The sequence below is a fragment of the Thermobia domestica genome, chromosome 9, assembly GCF_964235325.1.
Source record: "Thermobia domestica chromosome 9, izTheDome1.hap1.1, whole genome shotgun sequence".
Taxonomy (NCBI): Eukaryota; Metazoa; Arthropoda; class Insecta; order Zygentoma; family Lepismatidae; genus Thermobia; species Thermobia domestica.
Window position 1 is genome coordinate 129,835,222 of NC_137462.1, and position 21,212 is coordinate 129,856,433.

Genomic DNA, 21,212 nt, shown 5'->3' on the forward strand with positions numbered 1-21,212 from the left:
TGGATTTGAGCAAAAGAGTGGATTATATCAATCTCACAAGTAATTAAACAATCCTACATTAAACAATCTTGTGTCCTACATGAAATACTCCTAAGACATATGAGTAACGAACTCTTTAATGTTGTTAATGAACTTTATAAGTTATAATAAGATTATTTACTACATCAATTTTTTAAAATGTCATTTAGAGCAAACCAGTTTCAACATAAAATTGAGGATGATATCGAATGTAAGATATGTGGTCATTTTAAAAGAATTCCTTGGCTGAACTGCCGTGTTTGAGCCATCAATCAAACTTCATTTCAAGTTCGATTCTCAGTCCTTAGATACCTCCCCCCCCCCCCATTTACCACAAAGAACTGTAGTTTGTGAGTACTTCAATTTATATTCCCATAGTCAAACACCCTCTATAAAAATTGTTGCGTTACTACCTTAGGATTTTGAAACACGTAATTTTGGAAAGCGTACATATTAGTTCCTAAGTGAAGTCTTGACCCGACTACGGTAGGTCCCATAGTATTGGAGCTACTGACCTTTAAAGTTCATTTTTTTCATGTTTTTGGCAGCCTATAACTCTAAAAGGAAGCATTTGTGCACACCCAGACTAGTCTATACTTTTTTGTCTTATCTTGGTATCAGGAATCATGTCTCAAACGTTGTCGGTGCTGTTTTGAAACACCCTGTATAATACTCTGATCCAACAACATTGCAATGACTTCTTTATATTACATATTTGATTAATTGGTTTTGTTTTATAACATTATGCGACACTGAGTTTCTCAAAGTAGTGTTGCTCACGAGACGTAAAGTTGTCTCATCTCGTCTCGTAATTTATTTTGACAAATTATTGTCTCATCTGGATTCTCGAATAATTATTTCTCGTCTTGTAAGTTCATGTACAAAATGTATGTCCTGACTTCTTTCTTAATTTCATCTACAAGTTTTCAGAATCCTTCCGTGTCACGAGAGGCCTATGAAGTGTGTGATGTAACAACATTTAAACCATATTTAGTATTAGAGAATATTGTGTAATAACTTGAATATCTTTAGCTCATAATTATCTTCATAGTACAATCACTTTATCAGTTTATAGTTTTTTTTTTACTACGAATCATATAACACTATAATAGTGTTTGAGATCTAATACGTGGGTGAACTTGTGTTGACTACGACGAGACAGGGGCGGATCCAGGACCGACTTCTGGGGGGGGCGGTGGGTTGTCATACTGCTACTTTTAAGGGCTCCAAACTTTGGGATTAGTTTTATTTATATATATATATAAAATAAGAAAGTTTCCTCTTCCGGGGGGGGACAATCGCCCCGATCGCCCCCACCCCTGGATCCGCCCCTGCGACGAGAATCGTAAAATTTTCTCCTCTCGAAAATGAAACGAGAATTGTCATGTTTTTCGCCTTGTCTCGAGTGTGAAAATGCACTTCTTGTCTGGTTTTCAACGACGATAGGTATAAGTTTCTCATCTTGTGTGCAAACACTATCTGAAAGACGGGAATGCGCACAAGTCAAGATTTTGAGTTTGTCTCGTTTTTTTTAAAAATGTGCTGTAAAAGTGATGTCTCAGCTCGAAAAATGTATATTTCTCCATTGGAAGAGCTCTGTCTCGACTAGAGTTTTGTCAGGAAAATTCTGTCTCGTCTCGTCTCGTGCACATCCCGTGATTAGGGATGATTATTTTCAGTAAACTCTGAGCTACAATCGGGCTTCACAGAGAGTAGGCTCCTCCTCACCAAACTCCCTCCTTTCCATGGGAATATTCCGGCCGTGACTCAATGGTTAATGTAGATGTCTTCTGTGGGTATAGTGCCGGGTTTGATCCTTGGTCAGGTTACTTGTTTTGGATGAAAACCTTAATAATAGTTCAAAAGTTTCACAGATAACGTTGACACTGAAAAGCAACGTTCAAATCCAACCGGCAAATTCAAAAGGGCTCGATTACTGGACAAAACCCCCAAAAGACCCATTCTATCTTACACATTAAGGGACATCGAAGGAAATCAAACGAAAACAATGCCATTTGGTCAAAAAGCATTGAAAGATATGACATAAAACTTGAAATGAGTAATATTAAACGGTAGGTATCAATCTTATGGAATCACCTCGGTGTTTCTTTGGACCAACTAACTGCACAAACTGCTGATCTATTCGTAACCAAATTTCGTACAATAAAAATAGTCACTGAGAAAGGGGTATGCTGATAAAGTGATAGGAAGTTAGGTGATCTAGACTTTCGGACAACGTATTTAGCAGTGATTCTGGGGGTTAACGAAATCCACTCTTTCCCGAATGACGTTTGTTTGTTTCTTTAAAAGTTAGATGGCATTAGATAATTATATGCAAATTAAGAACTGACAGATTTATTTCGGATAATTTTCATAAGAAAGAATTCGAGAAATGCATATAAATTTTATTTTGAAAATAAGTGTATTGAACATTTATTTATTTATATATATAAAGTAGGTTATTTTTAGGAGCGAGGACAATCAGTTACGGGTAAATTTTAGGCCTTAGCCCATATAAAGTTAAATTTACTTGTAATTTTGTGATATAAACCAAAATTGATCAACGAATGAACAGTGTGACCACCGCTAGCACTTTCGTACTAGATCTAGTACCTTTTATAATATTATAATGTTCTAGTCCGTTTCAGGCCCGCAACTAGAGGGGTCCTGGTCCTCCCTAAACTTTTCGTAGCCCCTTCAGACATCAACACACACACCAAAAAAAAAAAAACACACAATTTAGATATGTGCAAGAGAATTTTTAATGACTTGGCCCCCTGTAACATCCATGCCCCCCCCCCCCCCACCAAACCTCTGTGGCTGCTTGCGGTCCTGGTACGTTCATTAACAAATCTAGTACTTTTCTCTTCCTCGATTCTCATAAAAACATTTTGGAGAGAAAAAGTAATCTCATGAAAATTTATCGATTTTTTGCTGTAACTTATAGTTCATGCTATTGAGGAAAATAGGAAGTACAAAAGTTTCAAAGAACAAAGGGTTAAAACTAATAAATGATCACAGTAAAGAATATTACATATTTGATGATCCGTTTAAACAGCAGGCTATTAAGCAATTAAAACTCGATTTTCTTAATAAGCCCATTTTATGATATTTCTTGTTTTCTCCCTACATCCTCTATATTTGTCAAACTTGTATTACTTTAGTGGTTTTACAGTGAGTTCTAATACGACAATGAAGCAGGAATTCCGCCAAGACTTTTATTTTGGGTATGTAGAGTCAAAATTGGGAGGGTCTAAATGGTTTGCACGGTTTGTATCAAATTTTGACTGTAAAAAATTTAAAGTTCGGGTTGTTTCAAGAATGTGGGAGGTCACTCCCCCATCCAGGTAGGGGGAGTTGGTGGAAACCTTCTAGTAAGATATTAATATCGTAAAATGTCAAAAATAGGTTAAAACGGAAGCAGATAACATTTTAGTACTTTTTCTCCAGATCTAGTAGTTTTTTCTGCATAGGTTAGTACGAAATATTTTTGCTGGGTGGTCACACTGTGAATGAATCCTGTAACCAATGCCCATCTTTCAATGTAAACTTCAATAAATAAATACTCATGACCCAAGAGAAGGTGTTACCTTCTGCGGCCCGCTCATCTTCAGATGGGAATAAAATTGCATTTTTTTAATTTTAAAAAAATGATAATTCAGTTGTGCGTATTAAATGGTGTTACTTCTATATCTAACCGTCAAAATCGAATTTATGGGTAAAAATGATCAAGTAATCGGAAAACATGTAAATATTATCAATTATGCGTTTTGAAGAGAAATCTTTATATGCTCAAGTGGATGAACTTTTAGTTGACATTCTCATTTTGAATTAGTTTGTACAAAAATACTTTCTGCATTCGTTTTTCATGGAATATGAAGATTTTCAGCAAAGTTATCGTTAAACATCCCTTAGTGACATACAGTACATCATGGGTGTTCCAAATTCAGTTCCGCTTAGAAATCACAAGCACATACGTATATTTACGCTGTAGTGAATATTACGGTAAAAGAACAAGAGAAAGAGAAGCCAACCCCAGAAGTGTTTCCAGGAAAGCATACACGAAAATCAAGATTAGGATTACGGGTCAGAATGTAATTAATGCTCTCTCAGACAGACATAATCACTATAGTACAATTCATTTCGATTTGAAGAGCTTAATTGCATTAGAGACCTTACGTTTACGCGCTGGAAACATGGAAAACAGGAACTTAGTATAACTCAAATACTAAGGAGTATATAATACGCATTAAAATCTGAGTCGAAATAATGAAGATAATGTTTTATTGACACATTAAAACATAAGTAATGTTGTACGCAGTTTTCAAATAATCTAGAAACATACCTGCGGTTGTTCTAAGATAATTGAGTATTTTAAAGAAATAGATCACTTTAATATTTTAAAGAAATGAATGCCAAGTTGCCTATCTCTAAAATTGAATTTTATTCCAAATTTGAAGCTCCATTTTCTGAAACAATTTATATTTCTGTTATGTTGGCTGCAAAATGTTTACAAAAAATATTTTAGAAAATATACACATCTATAGAAGTAAATGAAACAATAGTTCTTTTTTTTTTAGTTAGGCCACTTGGCACCAAGGGGTCCAAATAAACACTAAATCCTCTCTTTATATACATATATATATATATACCTCATAAATAAATTATTTACAGCACTGTATCATAACAATACGAAGTATTACTTTACATACGACAGTCCAAATAAAGAAATTATTAGTGACTTTAAAATTAGTAGAAAAACTATTAAATATAGTTATAATTTAACACATTGTACCAGTCAATCACAGGGGAATTGTGATTATCTGTCTAATTGGGATTGCACACAACAACATGTTTTTCTTTTTTTTAATGTCAATTGACGTATTGTTTACGATCTTCCAACACATTTAAAACGGTAAACAATCTTTCTACTTCTATTGATGTAATTGAGTAAGATTTTTTTTCCTTACATGATGTAAGAACATGTAGATCAAACTCACTTAGTCACTTTGTACATTTTCACCTGTTAGCACTTGTTGAAAATCGATTTTAATTTATAAAATGAATTTTAATTTGTCAGATTCCTTATTTGCCGCTATACTAGCTCGCCTTTCTCGCGGAAGTATTTTTCCGATGCATTGGCTAGAATCTTTGGACATAAGTTAGTTTCTATTATTATTATTATTATTATTATTATTATTATTATTATTATTATTATTATTATTATTATTATATTTCTCGAAACAAACAGGAACCTTTCTTGAAACAACAGAGCAATGTAGTCATCCTAACGTACGGAATAGGCAATATATTACATTTGAGAAATAGTATAGATAATATGTCAAATAGAAAATAAAAGTTTTGATGAAATTGAAACAGACATCCTCCTAACGAACTGTAGAGCATTCATTTTTATTATATCTCTTAATAGTGAGAAAGAGGCATTTTGCCTAACATCTGATCTCTATATATCATGAAAGAAAATTCGCATTAGCATAAGGTTGATTTTTTACACATATCAATATTAATTCTTATTCGACTAAATTATTGTTATGAACAAATGTAAATACGTTCTCTAAAATGCAGAAATTGATTTTAAATAGATTAGTTGATAGTTGTGGAGGGAATGATCCCTGGTGCAAAGAGTCCCAGAGTCCCAGATTCGACTCCTATCCATGTTAGTTCGTACTCAACAAACATATGTTCTAGATATTCTTGCTATTGTCATGTTTTTATTCATTTTATCATTTCATCACATGATCCGTAATAATTCTTTTGTATTTGTGAGGCTCGGTGGCTCAATGGTAGAGCATTCACCTCTCGTGCATCGGATTCTTGGTTCGATCCCAGCTCGTGCTAAGTGGACTTTGTAGTGGATAAGTGCCGAGTTTGTGGATTTTCTCGGGGTTCTCCCGTTTCCTTCCACTTTGTTCATTCCACCATTGCATTCATTTCTCATCATCGCGGGACGTAAAACTGAAAGATTTCATTTCATTTCTTTCTTTTCTTTTCTTTCTTTTTTTCTTTTTGTATTTATCTTCCTGCTCGTTTAGCCTGCAACACTTAAGAGTAAGGCGTTAATACTACTTTGTTTCTGTGCTATATAGCTTTCTTAGCCCATTGATTTACACACAGAAGTATTCTGTTTTCTTTGAAACAGTGAGTTTATTTCCATTCTATTTTCTTTAATACTACTTTTATTTTAATAATACTTTTAAAGGTTTACGTTCTACGATTCTACTCTTTAGACTGAAGGAAACGATGAGAAGTGAATCACATTGATGAAATGCGTAGTGAAAGATAATATCTAATGTCCTTGTCCAAAGAGAAATTCAGACCCTCCGACAAAGGAGGCAATCGGAGCACAGGGGAACCAAACCCAGTTACCGAAGTTGTGAGAAAATGAGATATAAATGTGAATATTACGTTTAATTATGTGGAACATATAACGAAATACTTTAGTTTGTATAATATATACCTGTACCATGGGCAAAAAGTGCTCATAAATATGTAATATACTTAGTAGAATGTTCATTTTAAATTAACAGAAAAGAAGAATGTTTTTAATATATGTAAGAGATTATTATGGGATAGTTGTGACTATGTACATGTTATGTGTTGACCTAGTCAAGTGAATTTATGTATTTCACGGTTTTAAAAAGAGAATATTTAAGACATAACAAGCAATAAAGGTGAGACTAATGATCTTTGAATATCTGAGTTGATTTTTGCATAAAGAAAGGTAATTATCGCTTCGTAACTTATATTTTACAAGACGAACCAGGTTGACGACGCTTTTCTATAGAGTCGTTATAAAAATTTGGTTTACCAAACCCGGGACTTTTGAAAATTCAGTTCCCGAAGAAGGAAAGTAGGGCTGAATTTACTTGGATATTACCATTTATGAATACAAACTTAACCGTATTACGAAGCGGTAAGGTCATCAAAAGAATAATGGATAGTGAAATAGTGCAACAGGAATCAAATACCAGTAATCAAGGTGAAATTAGTGCAACACCAAGTTTGTCATCTGAGGATCGACTTTTGTTAGCTGTGCAGCGACAAATTATGCAAATGACGACCGAGATAAAACAAACCATGGAACAGAAGCTCAATGAATCTAACACAAACATGGAACAGAAGTTCTATGAAGCTAGCAAGACCATGGAACAGAAGTTAAACGAATCTAACCAGACCATGGAACTGAAATTTAATGAAACTAACCAGACCATGGAACAGAAGATAGAACTGAAGTTCTATGAAGCTAACAAGATCATGGAACAGAAGTTCAACGAAGCTAACCAGACCATGGAACTGAAATTTAATGAAGCTAACCAGACCATGGAACAGAAGATAGAACTGAAGTTCTATGAAGCTAACAAGACCTTGGAACAGAAGATAGAACTGAAATTCAACGAAGTTAGCCAGACTATGGAACAGAAGATAGAACTGAAATTCAACGAAGCTAGCAAGCAGTATGAAGAATTAAGTAGACGGATAGAACGGATAGAACTGAAATCAGACGATACGAAACAAACAATCGTCCAGGTGATGAACGACACATCCTCACAGTTTGAAGAGAAATTAAAAAGGATAGCCGATGAGTGTCAAGAAAAGCACGATCATCAAAATCATGAAATCTGTGCTGTTAAAAAAGATTTAACGTTAATAGAATCTTCCGTTAAACAGCAAAAGATCCAGTTGGCTACTATGCAGGAAGAAATTAAAACGTTACAGGCTAGAGACAACATTTATCGCAATAATCTGGGCAGTGATCGCTTCGAGTTTCCCCAATCACCGGATATAAATACGCCTTCGCCGGAATCTGAGGAGGATATTATATTAGAGGAAAATTGTCCGAAGATCACTGATGAACGAAATATTGATGGTATCATGACACAGCACGCCACGGATCGGAATTATCCTACCACAAGAACAAGGAGTGAGAAAAGAAAGGTAAAGTTAAGTGTCAAGATGAGCGAAATCAAAGCCATGAGTAAATTTAGTGGTAAGTGCAATGAAAATGCTAGTTCTTTCTTAGAGAAATTCCAAGACGAATGCAATATAATGTCTATCGACCGATCACAATACATGAAATTAATACCCCATGTATTACTCCCACCTTGTTCCTTATGGTTTAAGGCAATACGTGATCACATTAGTACATATGAGGAATTTAAAGCGGCATTGATCGCGAATTACGAAAATGACTTTTTGCTGGCAAACAGAGATGCCACTCTTAGAAATCAACATTTCAATCCTCGATTGCACAAATCTATTGTAGAGTTTGTTGTAAATGTCTATAATGAATTAAAGGTTGTTAATCCCTTGCAATCGGAATCAAGAATAATTGCATCGATTCGCAATTTGCTTCCATTTAAATTACAGCAGATCTTATTTTCCACCCAGTGTATGAGTTTCAGTCATTTATTAATGCTTGTGCAATGCTACGAAACTCAATATCACGCTATGAATCTAACACAACCAGGAATGGGTAAAAATAAGAATACTTCAGATCATTTGGTCCCTGTTCGGAATTTGGATATCCGAAGTGTGAATAATACTGAACCGAACCTAAGACGAGTATACTCTAGCAATCAAAATGAACAAAATAGACAAGGCTATGTAGGGAATCCGCCTAACCTAATCAACCGAAGTAGACACAAAAATAATAGAAATACATATCGAAATCCTAGAAATGCTACCAATCCTATGTATAGACATAATCATTGTTCACGAGATGGTACTTCGTATCCAAATGCAAATCACGATGCAAGACATGTACAACCTAATGTAGAACCTAATCACGATTGTGCGGTACAGTGCACTTTATTAGATTCATATGCCAGTGCGAATGTAACATGATTACCGTTAACGAAATTAGGTTAAACCCATGTTGGTTATAGATTCTTGTGAATTTTCGTTTTAAAGTTTGTGTTAATATTAATAATGAAAACGATTGTTATAAATATTTGAAATGCATCTAGTTAAAGAGTTAGTAGCACCCAACATTCTTGATCAAATAAATAAGAATGAAAAATAATAATAATAATGAAAAATGTGTTTATATAATAACAAAAGGGTGTCTTTTGTTTCTGTAAAATAAATTTATTTACTTCTATTTGATTATTCAAACGTAGGTTATGTTTAATTTTTATTCTTTCTTATTAATGTGAAGAATCATAATTCAATTTATAATTAGTTAAAGGCAAAGATTATTTATATTAGATTGATTTGTGTTTAATTGTCAAAGATTATGTTAAGAATAAGATCCATCCTATAAAATCAATTATTCAATGACTACCTTGAATGAAATTCTCCTTTATTTATGACATCTTAGTGCTACTATGTATACATTAAAATTGCAACATCTAACTTATTTGTTATACAATGCGCCCTAAAAGAACAAATATTATTTGTCATATCACCGTTTGTAATAATGTTCAAAACTAGTAATCTTCATAATTTGTGTTTCACCCTCGTTAATTATATTTATAAGCGACGATGTTTTTAATAGTAATAAAGAATAAATAATAATGTAATAAAAGATAAATATTAATGAAATCAAAGATTTATTGTGAATGATAATAAATAATATTTTATATATATGAGGGTTAACCAAAATGTAATGAAGATATATATATGAGGTGTGATCAAAATATAAAGAACATATGTAATGTACGAACATTAATGTAATCAGACCAGCGGTTCTTGAATATAAAAGCCAAGCCCACTCATGACTTTTATATTCAGTCCCTTTATCGGGCGACATTTTCTATAACGAAATACTTTAGTTTGTATAATATATACCTGTACCATGGGCAAAAAGTGCTCATAAATATGTAATATACTTAGTAGAATGTTCATTTTAAATTAACAGAAAAGAAGAATGTTTTTAATATATGTAAGAGATTATTATGGGATAGTTGTGACTATGTACATGTTATGTGTTGACCTAGTCAAGTGAATTTATGTATTTCACGGTTTTAAAAAGAGAATATTTAAGACATAACAAGCAATAAAGGTGAGACTAATGATCTTTGAATATCTGAGTTGATTTTTGCATAAAGAAAGGTAATTATCGCTTCGTAACTTATATTTTACAAGACGAACCAGGTTGACGACGCTTTTCTATAGAGTCGTTATAAACAGTTAACACTGTTTTACATTATAAGAGTTATTTACTATGACAGGAGCTCCATTTCCTGAAAGGAACCACAGATAGAGATCTTAAAGATGAAATATGTCCAAGACGATCAAAAGTGGACTTGATTCCTTTGTTTCTTACATTATAAATGTTATTTACAATATCTGGGAATGGAGCTTTTAAGCTCTGAAAGGAGCTTCAAATAGAGATCTTAAAGATGAAATATGTCCAAAATGACCAAAAGTGGACTTGATTCCTTTGTTTCTTACATTATAAGTGTTATTTACAATATCTGGGAATGGAGCTTTTAAGCTCTGAAAGGAGCTTCAAATAGAGATCTTAAAGATGAAATATGTCCAAAATGACCAAAAGTGGACTTGATTCCTTTGTTTCTTACATTATAAGTGTTATTTACAATATCTGGGAATGGAGCTTTTAAGCTCTGAAAGGAGCTTCAAATAGAGATCTTAAAGATGAAATATGTCCAAAATGACCAAAAGTGGACTTGATTCCTTTGTTTCTTACATTATAAGTGTTATTTACAATATCTGGGAATGGAGCTTTTAAGCTCTGAAAGGAGCTTCAAATAGAGATCTTAAAGATGAAATATGTCCAAAATGACCAAAAGTGGACTTGATTCCTTTGTTTCTTACATTATAAGTGTTATTTACAATATCTGGGAATGAATCTTTTAAGCTCTGAAGGAGCTTCAGATACAAATCTTAAATTATGTCCAAAATGACAAAAAGTGGACTTGATTTGCTTATGCGTGTCAAATTGATGTTGTGATTGTCAAGTCTAATTCAAGTCTACTTAAAGGCTGGTCTTTACTTTACAAAATAATGCATTTATATGAATTTAATATTAGTTTAAAATTAAATTTGATTTATAAGTAATAAAATTATATATTACTTTTTTTGTACACAAAATAATGCGTTTGATGTAGATTTGAAAAGAAAATCAGTAAAATTAAGCCATTATAAGTTTCTGTTCATATCAAAGGAAGAAGAATGTTTGCACATTTAAATCAACAAAGAAAGTACAAATAGTGAAAGTTTTAAATTACATATTTCATTTCATTTCCAATCCAGTCAAAGCTCCCACCGAATGAACTTCACGTGACGACACTGATAGACACGTTCAAATAATTTGTTTAATCAAAGATGATGGTACCTAATCTGGCCGGTTTTTCAATAGCTTTTATCATTCTTGAAATATGGGATGAACGAGCCATTATGCATTTCTCGATGGCTCTCTTTTCTTTCTCAAGATACAGAGGCTTACATACATCATATGTTTCTCGGTAGCTCTTTTCGTTCTCGAGATCCAGGTCGTTACATGCATGATATGCTTTTCAATAGCTCATTTTGTTTTTGAGATTCAGGGCGTTACACACACACACTTCTTGAAAGTTCTTTTCGTCTCCGAGGTACAGGGCAACACATACTTCATACATTTCACAATAGTTGCTTTCGTTCTCTAGGTTTTCGAGATAAAGAGCGCTACAGAAATAATAAGAACATTCAATCGAATAAAGAAGAAGTATTTCTTTGTGAAGCATGCATGTGGTAGGTAACTCCACCGACAAACTTTGGGAGGTGATTCCTTATATGAAATGAAAGAAAAAAGTTCTTATAAACATAGGTCGAAAAACGTCTCATTTCAGAGTTATGAACCGCCGAAAATTCGAAAAATCATATTTCGAAACGCCCTGCCTTAGAAACTATAGGACCTATCCCAAGCGGTTTAAGGAATTACACAGGAACTAGTATGCGAACTATCTAAATATCCATGTTTTACCATCGTCCGTTATCTGCGAAACGAACGCGTTATTAGTACTTAAAGGAGTATCCCTATACCTCAATTTCCTCTTTACAGTTCGTTTCGCCAACTCTGAACTCTGAAAGGAGACGTTTTTTGTCCCATGTTTATTAGAACTTTTTTCTTTCATTTCATATAAGTAATCACCTCCCAAAGTTTGTCGGTGGAGTTACCTACCACCGTGTATATGAGCTGAACGAAACAAACTACCTTGGTGATAAGCTGCATATCTAATTTGTGTTTACACAAATATCTTCGGAATTTTATCTTCCAATGTTCAGATTTTGTGGTTGTATAAAATAAGTCAGAAAAAAGGAATGTAAATTTGTACTGCTTGTAAATTGGCTAAGATTGAAATACAAGGAGGAAAAATTGTGATTATCGTAAAACTAGATAGAAGTCAACGTAAATATAGTAGAGATCGTTTGCGTGTCTAGGTTTTAATATCCATCTGTTCCACTGAGGTTACACTTGTGACATGAGTCTAGAAGGATTTAACAAAATGAGTATCCAATGAGATTTAAAACCGAATTCCACGAGATAAAGCAGCATTAATAATTTAGCCACAAGAACTTGCCTGAATTTCTGCGTCATCTTATTTATTACATTCACTCATAATAATTTGCTCATTATGAGGTTTAGACTAGTCTTTTCTAGTGGTTGATGTCTAATGGAATCCTATATTTAACCCTTCAATGAAAACTTTTTTTGTGAAGTGATAGTTATGTCCTACCTTTTAGTTATTTTATAGTGCAATATATATACATGTCTAGAACTAAAAACAAACGATATCCACAAAGTAAATATTTTAATACGGGTTCGAAGTGTAAATTGCATTACATAGCTACAAACACTTAATAATGAATTATTATCCTAAGTTTTGATCTTAGTGTTTTAAATTTGTTTTCCTATAATTTACAACATTAAATTCTACTCATGGTATTTTTTTCAAAATAAAAAAAATAAAAAACATGCATTCAAGGGTTAATACTTTTACATTATTGACAATCAATTATCAATTAAGAAGCAAAGAGGTTGAAGCCCATTTTTAACTAATATCCTAAAGTAGGTATATATGGGTCTTTTGCAAGCCATAGAATGATTTTCTGCAGATTTAGATCAATTAAGATTTTCTGGGGGGAGGTGAGTCAAAATTTAACTTTCGTAATTAAGAGTACTTTTCTCAATTCTCAACGTTACGAACAAGGCTATTCCAGGAAGAAAGCTATCACGTTCTCAAATTTAAAACACCATTAAATATATGTGAGTCGTTTCGATGACAATACCATCCTTCACTTCTATATTTGGTTACCGTACTTTTCAAAAAGATTTTTGTAAACAGTAAATTATGAAACTGTTAACTACATAATTATGATTTTGGTTGCCAACATAACAGAAACATAAAATTTTCATGAGACGTTGAACTTCTAATTTCTCTCCTGAAAATAAATAAATTTTGGACTTGAGGCACTTGCCACCCAGGCAGCTCATAATGTATGTGCATAGGCGGACATAATATAACCAAATTAGAGGCAAGACTTCAGGAATGAAAGGAAATAAATTTCCCTTAAATACCTAACACTTTCTCAACCGAGTAAGTGACTTCTCATCAATTTCCAGACAATACTATTGCTAAAAACGTCAAATTTTGAAGAAATAAAAAACTTTCGTCACGAAAGCAAGGAATAAAAAAGAGTTTATTTTTTCAAATACGCATCGTAAGCTGGAGAGTAACATAGCATTCTTTCTTCTTTTTCTTCTTCTTTTTTGCGTATTCACGACAGGAGAATGAATCTTTAGATATAAACTTTCATTTAAAATAACTAGAAACATGTTTCAGCATTATCGAGAATTTGACTTCTTGAAAAAGCGAAGTTAGAGCAATCTCTACAATATCTAAAATTTCCAACATGAGAAATCGCTTAATTTTGAGATATGAAATTCGGTGTATAAATTCTTTATTAAAAACAAGAATTTTAGGAATGATTTTAAAAATGCATAAAAAAGTTGCAATATTGGCCAATAATTAGTTTTTTGATCAGGGGGCTACAAAAAAATTTTTGAACGACCCCCCTAAATCGAGTTTTCGTATTTACTATGGAATATGGACATCATAGTGAGTTAAGTGATAGTTTGGGTTTAGCTACACTATATGTGGTTCTCTAGAAATAAGGCATACAAGATTTTTTTTATTGAAATATATTGGATCTTGTGATTCAATCAGAGAATACGTGTTTCAGATGTTTTTTTTTTTTTTTTAATTCCTTTCGAAAGAGGGAAAGAAATGCAATTTCTATACTATTCATATTTTCTGATTTAATATTTATTAAACCATATTCTTCCTGTGTGAAAAGCAACCACTTCTGTTAGTGCTCAAATAAATTAGAGAAGTATGAAGTCAGTGTTTCTCCATTTCCCCACATTTTCACTTATCTATATGTGATTTTCCTTTTAATCAAGTTGCAATCACTGTTATAGAATTATGGATATGCTATTACTAAAGGTTTATTTAATATTACTCGTAAAAGTTTTCTTTAAGCACCTTTCGTGGAGTTCAATGACAAACTTATATCCATTTGTTATAGATTTTTGTTACAAATTAATTAAAAATAAATTACTTGTTTGGAAAAGATAATTTGAATTCCCAAGTCTTTTGCATACTAATGATTGTCTCTTTTCACATGTGTAATCTTGTCATTCAAATAACAAATCATTGCTACTGAGCCCAAGAAAGGGAATTTCTTTCATTACGTGATAATAAAGTTGACTTTAATGATGGATATTACAAAGAATTTATCAGCATTTGTGGGAACAAAAAAAGAAAGCAAAATTGCTATAAAAAGTTATACAAAAGAAAAATCGATTTAGAGATTTCCGGAAACAAATGTTATATATTTTTATACCCGCCTTTCAGGACTTTCAGGAAATAATTTATGTTTGAAATTATTATAAGTGAAAATACTCTACTGAAGATACCCATCTTGGCTTAATTCTCTTAATGTAACCAATATGAGAAGGTTCTCAGGATATGTCATCATCATAATAACTGTAAAATGATTTCAGTTATGTATTTACTGCTGATGAGAAAGAAAATTATTATGTTTCTCAGCATAATTGAACATTAAAGGCATTACAACAGTTACATTGTAGCAAAATGAAGAATGATGTGATTGTGTCAAGGTGCAATTTAATTTCTGGAATGCCCATGTAGTGTCACTGTGTGGTGATTTGCTTAAAATCATATGCTCAACTTGTTACCTCCAATTACTCCAAAATGAAATAATATTTCCAGTTTTATGTTCCAGATATTATATCCTGAAGTCTAAAAGACACGGATGATTAATGAAAATAAATACATATAAAATAATTAGTCGAATCAGAATATAGGGAAAATTTGGAAAATTTCGAAAAAACAAAACCACGGGCACGATGTTATACAGTACAAATTTACATGGCCTAGAATCGAACCAGTGATTCTTTGCAGCAGAAAGGAATGCACTATCACTACCATTGCAATTTCTTCAATATAAGTTGTCGTACGTTGCAGTTTTTTTTTTTTTTTTTAATGTAACTTCAAGGTTGCTGAATAGAAATGAAATGAAATCTTTGAGTTTAACGTCTTACCATTATTCCTGTTAGGCTACAGGAGACGATTATTAAAGCAAATGAATGATGATGGAAGAATTGGTGGAATGAGAAAATAGGAGGAAAACGAGTGTACCCCGAGAAAACCCACAGAGACGATGTTGTGTACCATAAATTTACTTGGCAGGGGGTCGAACTAGGGACCCCACGCACCAGAGGTAACCTATCTACTACTGAGCCACTGTTCCCCCAAAGTTGCTAAATAGAATTCAATGATGCTTGTATTCTATCATTGTATATCTTATGGATGGAAACTGAATATAATTATATATATAAAAAAAATTCTATGCGGCTAGTGTTGACCACGAGACTAGAAATAAAGATTTCTTGTCTTGTAATTTTGTCGAATTCTCGTCTCATTTTGATATTGAGAAGACCTTTTCTCGTCTCATCCCGAAATATTCTAACAAACTCTAAATGAACACCACATATACGCTATTGTCTAAATATTATCAATGTGAATACATCATCCCAAAATCCTAAACTTAATGTATTGTGTGTAGTATAACATTTTAGTAGAAATCTTCTTAACATCCGAAATGTTGTCACAGACAATTTTTACAACCTCATTCTGCCAGGTATATATGCGTTACGTTCCCGTAACGCTTCCTAGCATATAACTAGAACTATCCAACAGGTATTAGTCTAAAATAGTGATTTCCAACAGGTGAGGCGCGCAGTCCCATGGGGTATGACTGGAAATTTAAGAATGTAGAAATAAATTTTCTGACGTACAATAAGCATATAAGCTTAGACTGTGTGTGACGCATTACACCCCGCCTCATTAAACCTGTATTCCGAAAACGTTTGTTGAACTCTAATCAATATATATATATATATATATATATATATATATATATATATATATATATATATATATATATATATGTTAAAATGTTAAATTTATTACATATATGTGTGAACAGTGATGCTATGATGCTATATGAGACGCGAATCTATAGCTTAATGCAGTGGTGCCCACCCCCCCTTATGTCCATGACGCACCCCCCCTCAATTGTCTATCCGTAGGTGTTCTTCCATGAAAAAATCTTCTTTTCGATTAATTTTTACACCCCTCAAACATATTTATATAGATTTTAACCCCCCCAAATATTTCATTGACGGAGTTTGCGTCATAGCCCCCCTTTGTGGGTACCCCTGCTTAATGGAAAATCTGACTCAGATGAGCTCCTACAAGAAATGGAACCCAGATCTCCCGCATCTAATGCGCATATGGTAATTAAATGGCCACGGTAAACGTTCTACTAGTTGCTTTGGCAACGTTTGTAATTTCCCATATTAGGATACAGAATATAAAACTTAGCCTCATATATGTATTTTACCAATTCATATAATTTGACCAATGTTAGCGTTAAATTTACAACTACTACATTTATACTAGATATATAAAATACTAATTATTTTTAAAAACTACTTCTATATGTTTTTGGCTGATATAATATAATGGTCTGTGCTTTGGAAATATTTAATCCTTTACAACTTCCTGTTATCTTTTCATATTTGTTGTTGATGTTCTTAATTCAGGTCAAAGACCTATCAATCAATCGGAAGCACAAAAAAATGCAGTGTACACAAAGGTCATCATGCTGAACCATGTATTTTATTTCTGAGCCAAGACGTATCAGAAACATATTCAAAAGAATACATGCCTACCGTTCTTTTATAATGTATCCATTAATGTGCCACCTTAGTATATTGCCTAACATTTGAGACGTATAGAGATAATATAACGTTCTTCATGTTGAGTCATAACTTCCAATAGAAGTCTTGGACTGGGATACAGCTGAAGCAAACTTCTGGACCACTCGCTTTAACGTATCAGTCACCGTAGATCCAATTAAATGGAAATTACATAGTACTCATAATCAGTTTCTTCTTCTTTTTCTTTCTTTTTTTCATTAGTTAGTTAGTAAATACGCTTACTACGTCGGATGATTAGGTGCAAGAAACTTAAATATCATAGACTCCCGTCACTTGTGTCATAGCTTCTAATTTTTTTTCTTCTTTGCGACATGTATGACACATGGCTTAATAGCGGCTACCGAAGCAATAGCTTTTGGGAGGGTATATCATGGCTCTTTTCATATGCACTTTAGCACTTTCCGCATGGTAGAACAGTGTCATAACAATGGATTTATGGTGGGATGGATAACTGGTAATATAATTAAACACCTACTCCATAACCCACATTACCAACATAAATCGCGTCGAAAGAGAGAGTCAGTGGCTCACAAGACATACAGTATACGTACTAAAGAAGATGTGGGATATGGCAACCTGTGAGAGTCCATCCACACAGAATCTTATGATCAAACGATTACAAGTAGACCGATCAACAGTAAATTGTGCAATCTATCAAAAATTGAGGCTGCACTGTCTCCAAGACCAGCGAACAGTATATCGCGGAGCGACATAGCAAGTACAGAATGCTGTGTGAGCACTAGTTTGAAATTTGTTGTGACAATGGAAGAATCATATATTTACATAAGTGACTGGAAGAGTTCGGGTCATTACCAACAGAGATGCTCATGTAAAAGACCAGTATACCTTTGTACGTCGATTCAAAGGAAGTTTCTTGAAAGGTTTGAAGCTTCTTTTGTTACAGAACAAGGTTCTAAACTCGGAAGGTCGAAGAAAATGTCAAAACTAGTGCTATTTATTAGAACAACACGTCCTCTCTATAGTTTAGAGAGAAGATATAACATTATTGTATAGCGGCAACACCCATCTTGTGGAACTGTTAGGACAAGCCTCAAGCCGAACGGCGAAAGCTTCACTGTCCTTGTACCGATGCATGGTAGATGCGACTAATATTCATGCTATTCAGTTCGAGGATATTCCCGTTAAGTGACTAGATATTACTCCCGTTAAGTGACTAGATGCAAACAGAAAAGGGAAAATCCGTCCCTAGCACAATTGCATCGAAGTTTGCTGCAGCAACATAAATTGGTTAATACCGAGGCCATCACCTCGAGCATGCTAGATGGTGATGTAATTTATTATTTTACTTGGCAAGAACTGAAATTTGTTCTGATTGGAACAGATCAGCCTCTATAAACATCAATGGCTGGAAACTCAGAAATTCAGATGTAGGGTACCCGTGAAAGTGTCTTGTTCAATTTCTACTCTTGGAAATAGCAGGAAAAACATCGCATCGTTAGTATTGTTTCTAATTCTTTCATTTTCTCAACGCTTTAATTACCACGAGAAGAAACAAAATTAATTAGTTATTTAAATGGAAAAGTTTCTTATATATATATATATATATATATATATATATATATATATATATTTATTTATTTATTTATTTATTTATTTATTTATTTATTTATTTATTTATTTGCCAAAGTTCCAGATACAGCAAGGCAGCCATTTTACACTGAAACTATATAACATAGAATATAAAATTAACAATAACAAGTATAAACAAAAAGCTATATAAAGGTCCATAAGTGTAGCAATAACAAATTGAAATAAAACTATATATAATATATGAAATATATATGAAATATATATAAATTTTGAATGACAGTATATGAGAATTTTCTTTGTTTGTAGATTACTCTTTAAGGTACGAAAATTTAAACCGCGTGCCTCGATTGGCATGCGTGAAGTACGTTGTCAACCCTTTGTGTACAGTACACTGTATATTTCCTAAACTCACGCGGCAAGTCACATGTGATAGAAAGAGGACAGAAAGAAAGTGAGAACAGTGCACGTGTAATGTGTCATCAGGGAAGGGAAATAAAAAAAAGAAGAAGATAAATGCCTTCTTTCTTTTTATCAGCGAAGGATTAAATGTTATTGAAACTCGACCTCAAAATAATAATAATAATAGTAATAGAAAAAACTAACATGAACAAGAACAATAAAAAGACAATTACTTTAGTAGCTTATGAACTTCTTTTTTATATTACATTTCTTGAAAACACAATCAGAAAGCGAAAAAGAAAGGGATATTGTTTCCTGTACCAAACTATGTATCATTGTTTCCAGGCAACTGCAAGATTCATTCAGTTTTCTTAAGAAGGGAATGATGCTCAGCAAAGAGTACTGGTTTTGGTTAACAGCAAGCAGTAATGGACATGGATGAATTAACAGCTTTGATTAACATGGAAATGATATCTTTTAGTTTTACGTCCCACGCTTGTGCCGATTAGGCTAAAGGAGACGTTGATTATGAGAAATGAATGAAATGGTGGAATGAAGAAAGTGGGAGGAAACGGGAGAATCCCGAGAAAACCCACGAGCACGGTGTTTATTCACCACAAAGTCCACACGGTGCGAGCTGGGATCGAGCCAGGGACCCTAAGCACCGGAGGTGAATGCTCTACCACTGACCCATCGCGCCCCCTTGATTAACATGGATCATAAACGATTTTTATTATAAACCTGTATATCGGGTTTAAGAAGTTTCTTTCTTCCTTTCAACAAACTTAAAAAGTTCGTTACTGAATTCTCTATGTCTCTGTGTATGTGTGTGTCTGTTACTTGCAAATTTCTCAATTTTGAGCTCTCCATTGGATAGAGCATCAATTTTTCGCATCACTCTTACCGTTCCCGAGATATTGGCCAAGAAGTTCCGATTTTGGGAGATTTAAGAAGTTATATCTCGGAAACCGTAAATCATAGAGAGATCATATTGGGGTTGATCAATACCTAAGAGGATAGTGAACATCTTGGTATCAAATAGTAACTGGTGGCCTCTGGCTAACTGACCACTGTTCCACAGATATATAACCAAAATAAGGTCGGATTTCGGGAGATTTAAGGAGCCATTTCTTGGGAACCGTAAGTCATAGAGAGATATTTTGTTTTTTTTTTTTCAATTTTGATCTCTTCATTTTGAGCATGGGTCTTCATAAAACAACACATCGTAGAACGTTTTAACAGAATTTTTAAATAAAACATATGGAAAAAATTTAGTACTCAAGGAAATTATAAAATGGACTAGCTGAACCTGCGCTCTCCACATAGCGCATCATTCACATATAAGCATGAATCTCCTTGTCATTCCTCACAACATTTATACATGTTCCTTTACAGCCACAAGTGAAAGACGTCTTGATTAAAAAAAAAAAAAAAAAAATCGGCAAGGGGTACCATAAAGAGGAGATTTTTTCGATTATTTTTTTCAATATCTCGCACCGTTTGCAAGATTGAGCCTACTTCCGGTTGGAGTTTCTAATTCATGTATGATCAGTGTTTTCTTTCTTCTTGGATGCAGTGTGTAATAAGCAAATACATTACATGCACAATTAATTATAATGTCGGTGATATATGGTGTTCATTGGGCAAAGCACTTCAAACGATAAAGATTCATCTTATCCTGAAAAAGTGGTTGTCCTTCGTTTTCCATTATCTTTTAGCCATTAACAAACACCTGAGAGGTGTACAACCCCTGTATACAACCATGTTGTGTTGGAATGTATAACTCATAGGATATGATTTTTTTTAAAATTTCAACACTTTTAGTGTATCCCTAAAAATGTAATAAAGAAATAACGGTTACGTTTTTTTTAAACATTCAATTAGAAGTGGACAATCTACACAAAATTTG

At 33.3% G+C, this 21,212-nt stretch overlaps 1 protein-coding gene across 1 annotated transcript in view; it reads left to right on the forward strand.

The window, feature by feature from the left end:
- The window catches only part of LOC145695019 (uncharacterized), a 43,045-nt gene that overhangs the window by 1,225 nt on the left and 20,608 nt on the right, over positions 1–21,212 (forward strand). The gene's annotated exons all lie outside the window — the stretch shown is intronic.